The sequence below is a fragment of the Balaenoptera acutorostrata genome, chromosome X (genome assembly GCF_949987535.1).
Source record: "Balaenoptera acutorostrata chromosome X, mBalAcu1.1, whole genome shotgun sequence".
NCBI lineage: Eukaryota > Metazoa > Chordata > Mammalia > Artiodactyla > Balaenopteridae > Balaenoptera > Balaenoptera acutorostrata.
The window spans coordinates 86324464-86333888 of NC_080085.1; positions in this window are offsets into that span (position 1 = coordinate 86324464).

The following is a 9425-nucleotide window of genomic DNA, read 5'->3' on the forward strand; positions in this document are numbered from 1 at the left end:
TCAAAACTACAATGAGATATCATCTCACACTGGTCAGAATGGCCATCATCAAAAAATCTAGAAACAATAAATGCTGGAGAGGGTGTGGAGGAAAGGGAACACTCTTGCACTGTTGGTGGGAATGTAAATTGATACAGCCACTATGGAGAACAGTATGGAGGTTCCTTAAAAAGCTAAAAATAGAACTACCATACGACCCAGCAATCCCACTACTGGGCATATACCCTGAGAAAACCATAATTCAAAAAGAGTCATGTGGGGCTTCCCTGGTGGCGCAGCAGTTGAGAATCTGCCTGACAATGCAGGGGATAAGGGTTCGAGCCCTGGTCTGGGAGGATCCCACATGCCGCGGAGCAACTAGACCCCTGAGCCACAACTACTGAGCCTGCACGTCTGGAGCTTGTGCTCCGCAACGAGAGGCCGCGATAGTGAGAGGCCCGCGCATCGCAATGAAGAGTGGCCCCTGCTTGCTGCAACTAGAGAAAGCCCTTGCACAGAAACGAAGACCCAACACAGCCCAAAATAAATAAATAAATAAATTAAAAAAAAAAAAAAAAGAGTCATGTACCAAAATGTTCATTGCAGCTCTATTTACAATAGCCAGGACATGGAAGCAACCTAAGTGTCCATCATCGGATGAATGGATAAAGAAGATGTGGCACATATATACAATGGAATATTACTCAGCCATAAAAAGAAAAGAAATGGAGATATTTGTAGTGAGGTGGAGGGACCTAGAGTCTGTCATACAGAGTGAAGTAAGTCAGAAAGAGAAAAACAAATACCGTATGCTAACACATATATATGGAATCTAAGAAAAAAATATATGGTCATGAAGAACCTAGGGGTAAGATGGGAATAAAGGCACAGACCTACTAGAGAATGGACTTGAGGATATGGGGAGGGGGAAGGGTAAGTAGTGACAAAGTGAGAGAGTGGCATGGACATATATACACTACCAAACGTAAAATAGATAGCTAGTGAGAAGCAGCCACATAGCACAGGGAGATCAGCTCAGTGGTTTGTGACCACCTAGAGGGGTGGGATAGGGAAGGTTGGAGGGAGGGAGATGCAAGAGGGAAGAGATATGGGAACATATGTATATGTATAACTGATTCACATTGTTATAAAGCAGAAACTAACACACCATTGTAAAGCAATTATACTCCAATAAAGATGTTAAAAAAGAAAAAAAGTGGTGCTGGGAAATCTGGACAGGTGCATGTAAAAGAGTGAAATCAGCACATTCTCTAACACCATATACAAAAATAAACTCAAAATGTATTAAAGACCTAAATGTAAGATTGGAAACCATAAAACTCCTAGAGGAAAACATAGGCAGAACTCTCTGGCATAAATCGTAGCAATATCTTTTTTTTTTTGGTCTGTCTCCCAAATGAAAGGAAATAAAAGCAAAAATAAAGAAATGGGACCTAATTAAACTTAAAAGCTTTTGCACAGCAAAGAAACCATTGACAAAACAAAAAGACAACCTACAAAATGGGAGAAAATATTTGCAAATGATATGGCTGACAAGGGGTTAATATCAAACATATATAAACAGCTCATACAACTCAACATCAAAAAAACAAACAACCCAATTCAAACATGTGTAGAAAACCTGAATAGACATTTTTCCAAAAAGGAAATATGGATGGCCACCAGGAACATGAAAAGGTGCTCAACACTGCTAGTCATCAGGGAAATGCAAATCAAAACAACAATGAGATATCACCTCATACATGTCAGAATGGTTATCATCAAAAAGACAAATGACAAATGTTGACAAGGATGTGGAGAAAAGAGAACCCTCGTCCACTGTTGGTGGGAATGTAAATTGGTGCAGGCACTGTGGAAAACAGTATGGAGGTTTTTCAAAAAACTAAAAATAGAACTACCCTATGACCCAGCAATTCCACTCCTGGGTATATATCTGAAAGAAACAAAAACACTAATTTGGAAAGATACATGCACCCCAATGTTCATAGCAGCATTGTTTACACTTGCCATGATATGAAAGCAACCTAAGTGTCCATCAGCAGATGAATGGATAAAGAAAATGTGGTATATATCTATAATATATACAATGAAATACTACTCAGCCATAAAAAGAATGAAATTTTGCCATTTGTAACAACATGGATGGACTTAGAGGGTATTATGCTAAGTGAAATAAGTCAGACAGAGAAAGACAAATGCTGTATGATATCACTTATGTGTGGAATCTAAAAAAAATACAACAAACTAATGAATATAACAAAAAAGAAGCAGACTCACAGATATAGAGAACAAACTAGTGGTTACCAGTGGGGAGAAGGAAAGGGGAGGGGCAATATAGGGTAGGGAATTAAGAAGTACAAACTATTGGGTTGGTCAAAAAGTTCGTTCGGGTTTTTCCAATGATGCAGAAAAACCCTAACGAACTTTTTGGCCAACCCAATATTAGGTATAAAATAAGCTACAAGGATGTACAACACAGGGAATATAGCAAATATTTATAATAACTATAAATGGAGTATAACATTTAAAAATTGTGAATCACTATATTGTACACCTGTAACTCATATAATATTGTACATCAACTATATCTCAATAAAAAGAAATTGTAACATATACTTTTTGTATATGTTACAATTTTTTGTTCATGCTACAGATGTAGCATGAACTTTTTTTAGAAATGTCAGCCTGGGACAAACCCAGGTTTTACCCAACCCAGTGTTGATGATGAGAGAGAGAGAGGGAGGGAGAATAAAACTTATTAGCCTGTTTTCTAAGACATTATACTCAGAAGTTAGCTATGTGTATTAAACATCAACTTTTCTTGGAAATTAATTAATATTTTATCAACCATGGATTTAGTTAACTTTTTTGTAATGTAGTTATATTGTTATTCTATAGTTTGTTTCAGATTTATTTTATTGCTGTAAGATTTAGGCAGTTGAATTATTCCTTATTTTAATATTATCACAAGTACTGTGAGTGCTTTTCAGCGCCCCCATAACAAAGGCTTATCATCATATTAACACTGTGGTATTGTGGGGAAAAAGGTGCTAGGCTAGAAATAAATAATAGGAATAATCCTGTTTCCATCTCTTAATAGCTGTTTGAGAGTGGGTAATACATGTACCTATAACTTTCAAAACAGTAGCTGGCATTTATTAAGTGCTTATTGTCAGCAAACAATGTTCCCAGCACTTGACATGCATTTTCCTGTTTATTCCTAACAAAAGTCTTATGACCAAAGTACCATTAACATTCCCATTTCAAAGAGAAAGAAACTGAGACTTGGAGAGATTAAGTGACTTGTCCAAGATCAAGACCCGTGACTTGTATTTTGGAGCCTCTGACTCTCAACCCAACACTGGATGCAACTGGCTACAAATATCTCTCAGCTACCCTTCACCTATCTATGGAACTAAGATCATATCTATGTTATCTTCACAGCAGGGTGAGAGTATACATGAAGTCTATAGAAAGATACAGGATAGTAAGGAATAGGAATAGACAAGCACAGATTATCTTCAGTGATTTTTTTTTTTTTTGTAGCTATACACAGAGAAATGAGATAGAAAAAAATGACCATTTCTCTGATCACTTTATGTTTCAGCAACTTTCTAGCCTGGGATGTACATAGATCTCACAGAAAATTGGCAAAATATTTTATCATCATTTAGGACACACACTGAGCACCAGTTTCTTCTGAATGCTCCTGTTTTTCCTCCAACTTAGTGTGCAATCATCCAATATGGAGCAGTCCTCTTGGGCAGTTTCATGCAAAGCCATCTCAGAGGAAAATGGCCACCCCTATCAAGTCAGTGCATGGGTAGAATCACTGGGTATGAGCTTTGGCATTTTAATGCAGAAAGAACAGCTTGGGGCCACTTTTCTCAGAAGGGGGCGGTGGATCTTTTGTGTATCTAAGACTTCATGGGGTCCTCTCTGAGGCAAAGTGCTTCCGGGTAAAATGCAGTACTAAATTAAATAGAAGATTATAGCATTCTTCTCTTATCTTCTCCCATTAAATTATAACCTCAAGGAAAGCCAAGAGTAAAGTATAGGACTTACGTGTAAGAGAAAAATAAAAAAATGTGTAAATTTTTGAAGTATACTAAACAATGTGAATATTTCCTACACTTTGGATTTTGAAAAAATAGCATTAACTAACACTATACCTGGTTAGAGAGGCAATATGGCCTAGTGACAGAGTATGAACAGACCTAGGTTTAAAGCCCTTCTCCACCTCCTCTACATATGTATTTCCTACTTATTTCTACTTTAGGCACCAAGCTGGGGATTTTGGAGAGAGAGGTGAAAAATCAGTAGTTACCTAAGGAACATAAGCAGATAAATTAATGGTATCAGGTAAGATTGAGGGTAAATAGCAGAATGCAAAGAGGACTGAACAGGGAGAAGAAAAACTTTGTGACACAAGAGAAACAAGGTGACTTGAGACTGGAGGAGAGGACAAGAGGTTTAGAAATCTTTGTGAGGGTTTGAAGCCAGATTGCCACAGCTTCCTAAAGTGTTTACCTGACTCCACATGGCTTTCAGTTCCAATATATCTTACCCACTGCTACCAAATTATCCTTTTACAAAAAAATCTTGCTATGCTACTCTCCTTTCTTAAAACTTAATAGTGACTCCCCATGGAGTTCAGGATAAAATACAAACTCTTTTGGCCTGTTTTCTGTCTGTGTGTTCAGCCTTAACTTTCTAGCTATTCCCTACACATATCAGATTCTCCAGATCTACAGAACGTCCCCCCCGACCCTAAATACACCTTGCTTTTTCACATTTGCGAAGTTTTGCATATGGTATCTGATGCCTGAAATGCAGAGAGTTGCCCACTTCACTTGGGGACTACCACAACATGCCTACTGGTTAGCTGATCTTCAGCAATCTCTATCTCTCTTTCTGTTCCAAATATTTGCTGAACACTTGCTGGCCCAGGAGCTATGCAAGAAGCTAGGGAGTGGAAGAGGAATGAGACATTCTTTGTTCTTTGCTAACTCACAATCAAAAGCTTCAGTGTTTTATTCTGCTATTTATGTCTCCTCTTTTTTCAATACTGATTCTGAGTATAGAACAGCATATTTGGATCTTTGGCTCCTAAAAATGTGAACTTTTAATTTGAAACCCAGACCAATGTATGATTGTATTCATATATTAATCTGACTTAGTGATTAATACTTTACTGATTATATCACAAGTAGAAATTAAAGAAAGCAGTTATTCAAAGAAATGATGCTAAATGTTTCACAAGTTTATGTAACGAACAAATGTATGAACACAGGCACAATTTCTTTGTGACAATTAGTAATTAAAAACATAAATATCTCATACCTTATACATGCACAGGAGGTATATTTCTAGGCACTATGGGCAAATTCAAAAGAAGGCAAAAACATCCCCTGGCACGTAGAGCTTACAATGTGATTATGTTTATGGGATAGGAGCACTCACATTTGATAAGGCACTGATAAAAGCCCTTCTGCTGTCTCCTCCTTCCAAATGGAATTTCCTATCCATGTGGTTAGATGAGAGGTGTGGCCCACAAGATCATCATTTTTTTTCCTTTTTTTTTCTTGGATAAATTCTACATGTAACATTGTGTAAATTTAAACTGTACAGCATGTTACTTTGATACATTTATATATTGTAATATGGTTAACATTGTAATGATATTTATTATGTTACATATAGTATAATATTATCGTCTATATTCAATACACTTATACATTAGATCTCTATGGCTTATTTAGTACTTGTTACCAGTTTATACCCTTATATACCAACACCATCAGTTGTATTCCCCCACCTCTTGTCCCCTGGCAACCACTGTTTTTTACTTAAGTGGATTTAAAATCCTTCTAGAATAGAAGTGTATCTTGTTCATCTCTATTTTGTCATTGTCTAACAGAATACATAGCACATAATAGGCACTTCATTTGTTGAATAGATGAATGATGTACAAATGAAGAAAATGTTCTTTTCCTTTGGCACTGAGAAGCATCTTTCTTAAGAAAGGATCCAAAAGCATATATGAGAATTTCTACTCTGAGATTTTTGTTGCCAGATTGTCAATTCTAAAATCAACATAATGGCCATATTCATCAAGTTAGAGAGTTTAGGGACACTCTAAGGTATAATTCCAAAAGAATCATTACTGAAGCAGGGGAAAATAATAGAACAAACAAATAAATAAAATCATACAGTCAGTAGCAAAACTTGCAGTGTTGGTTTACCCAACAGGCGGGCCAACTGCACGTCTAAGGCACCAGGACATCAGGGGCAACAAAGAAATGTACAGCTGTAGCAAACTTATCTGGTGTTTTGCAAACAGAATTTATATGGAGAAGTTACTTTAACTTCAGTACACATATTTGTATTGTTTTGAAAAATAAAGTTGTTTTTTTAATCACAAAATACATAATTTTTAAAAAAATGTCCTAATCTGGCCTTGCTGACACTGCAGTTTTCTACAATGGGACAGACAGATTTCACCCCTAGCAAGGATTCTAATTAGCCAGACATCTCAGAAAATGACCCACTTAGTCATTGTGTTTGATGGTGAATCAGATAGTCCTGCAGTAAGAGAGGAGCTCTGGCAGGCATTTTCTTTCTTCCTGCTTTTTAAGTATTGGGGGAAGGAGGGAGTGATAAAGATCCATAAAGCGGGTTTGGAATTCACATTCCCTTATATGTATTTACAGCAATACGTTTCTGTGTTTGCATATCCCTGTGTCTTGGCATTTTTAAATTACCAATCATACTGAACAATTCCAACAAAGAACAGAGGAGAAATCCTGTACAAAGTTCCTTTGCACCTTTCAATATGCAGCACTAACTGAAATTTCAATATCCAGGATCTGTTATATCTTGTCATCGTCTTCTTCTTCTTCTTTTTTTTGCCATTTGATAGTTTTTCTACATTCCCCAAAGATTTTCCTCTTGCAAATAAAAGAGCTTAATTATTTCTATAATGGAAGGATTAGAGTTCCCATGAGCAGTTTTCTTTCTGTTGTAGGTATAATAAAATGCAAGTAGTTCATGACCAAGGCAGCTACTTGTTGAAGTATCAGAGTGAAAACTGAAAGAAGAGAAATAGGTAAAGAGGTAAGATTTTTTTTTTTTTAAAGTGCTATTATTGGCTGCTAACATCCAGGTCAGGGCCAGGGAGAATAAATTATTGGGGTAAAGCCATAACACAATAGCTGATTCACATGCAACCTTTTTTGTTTATGCAATTTCCACTGCACCAGTTCAAGGCATGTCTAGGTAAGTTGTGTAACAGCTGTCCAGAGAATTTCATTTTGTTGTAGTTACAGCACTTTAGATATTCTTTGTATGCATGCCGTTTTTACTTGCTATTTGAGAAGAGCTAAGCTAATCTTTTTAGGTTTTGGATATGGCTAAGTTATGCAAACATTACTTTTTAAAATAATTCTGAAGTTTTATTTTTCTGGAATGGTCCACCTCTTACTCCTACTCTCTAATGAAGTCTTAATCCTCTAGAACAGTTTCACTTGATTTAGGCTTCTAAGGGTGTAGTTTCTGGAGGCTTGTCTCCTGTGATACTGAGGTGCAACTGCGTATCTTCACAAACACAGCCCATCATCGTTCAGGTATGTTTTTGGCTACTGCACCCAAGAAGAGTAGTTACCATGCTGAGAAGTTGATCAGCAATGATTTCAATTTGTTCGTGAGGGGTTTATGACACTAAACATTCACAGAATTCCTGCCCTTATGAAGATCCAACAAAATTTTTCTCTCTTACCACATTCTTCCTTCTCTCATCTGTTTAGGGGCTGAATATTGGGAGAGTGGAAGCTCTAACTGCTTGTAGAAGAAAAACCTAAGTCATAACATTTGAAGAGTTTGGCTCATTTTGTTTCTTCAGGTCTTGAGAAAGAGAAACCATAATTTACATATTTTTTTTTTTTGCAAGTTTCTAACTTCTTTTATGAATTTGTAACAGCAGGAAGGCTTCTATAATTTTGACTGTGGCCAAAAGGTAAACCTGAATATTCTGAATTTTCATTTTCATACACTTTCAATTTGATCTTGCCTCTCTTATGCTGATGGCACTTTCCTCTGGGTAGTAAAATAATACTGAGAAATTTAAATCTAACTGGGTAATGTACATACATAACCCCAATAAATCTTGAGCTCTTTGGGTCTGGTGTTTAGGGCAATCTTAACTTGGTGTCACATTCAAAGAGGAATAACTCTGACTCAAAGGGTGTTTAAGCATGTGGAGATTTTTCTTTTAAACTGGGTCACAAAACACAAAGCAAAATATCCTAAATGTTTTTCTGTCTATCTCCACGCCAGTTACTCAAAAATCTCTCCTCAGTCTCTGGCCCTACTCTCTGACCGCAAACTCAATCCGCTCTCACTTATTCTTCTGTATTCACCCAGTCCTACTCTTGCTTCCTCCTCTGGCCTTTCATATCTTAACTTTTCCCTGAGAAGCTCTTTCCTATTTCTTTCATTTTTTTTTTAAATTGAAGTATAGTTGATTTACAGTATTGTGTTAGTTTCAGGTGTACAGCAAAGTGATTCAGTTATACATGTATACCTGTTCTTTTTCAGATTCTTTTCCATTATATGTTATTATAAGATATTGAATGTAGTTCCCTGTGCTATACAGTAGGTCGTTGTGGTTTATATATTTTATATAGTAGTGTGTATCTGTTAATCTCAACCTCCTAATTTAACCCTCCTCCCCTCTGCCCCTTTAGTAACCCTAAGATTGTTTTTCTATGTCTCTGAGTCTGGTTTTGTTTTGTAAATAAATTCATTTGTGCTATATTTTTTAGATTCTCCCAATAAGTGATATCATATATTTGTCTTTCTCTGCCTAACTTACTTATAGACTTTTTTCTTTTTTAATTTTAAATTAAAAAATATTTCAAATGTGCAGAAAAGCAAGATAATAATTTAACAAACACTCATGTACACATCTCTGAGATTAAACATACTTAATATTCTGAAGTATTTTTTTTAAAGTTCAGACTATTTGTTCCTTGAATGTTCCTGTAAAAAAAAAGCTTGTACAATGTTCTAAGCCTGGCATGTGGTATGCGTGTGTGTTTGTGTGTACGTGTGTGTGTGTATAGATTTAAAAATACTGATTCAATTTGTTTTTACCATTTATAGGTCCATTCAAGTTTTCTATTTCTTTCTGAGTCAGTTTGGTAAGTTATATTTTGAGTAGGTTATATATTTTTACTAGGGAAATTTCCATTTGAGTTTCCTAAATCATTGGAATTCATTTTTCAAGTTTTTGCCTATGATATTTTCCCTTGCTTCAGATAGATTCTCCTTCAGTCTCCCCCAAAGAGTACAGAAAGTAGAACACAGGTTTGGGGACTCTTCCTGTGCTGAGGGACTCCAAGACAAAATGTCCTGTGTAAAGTGTT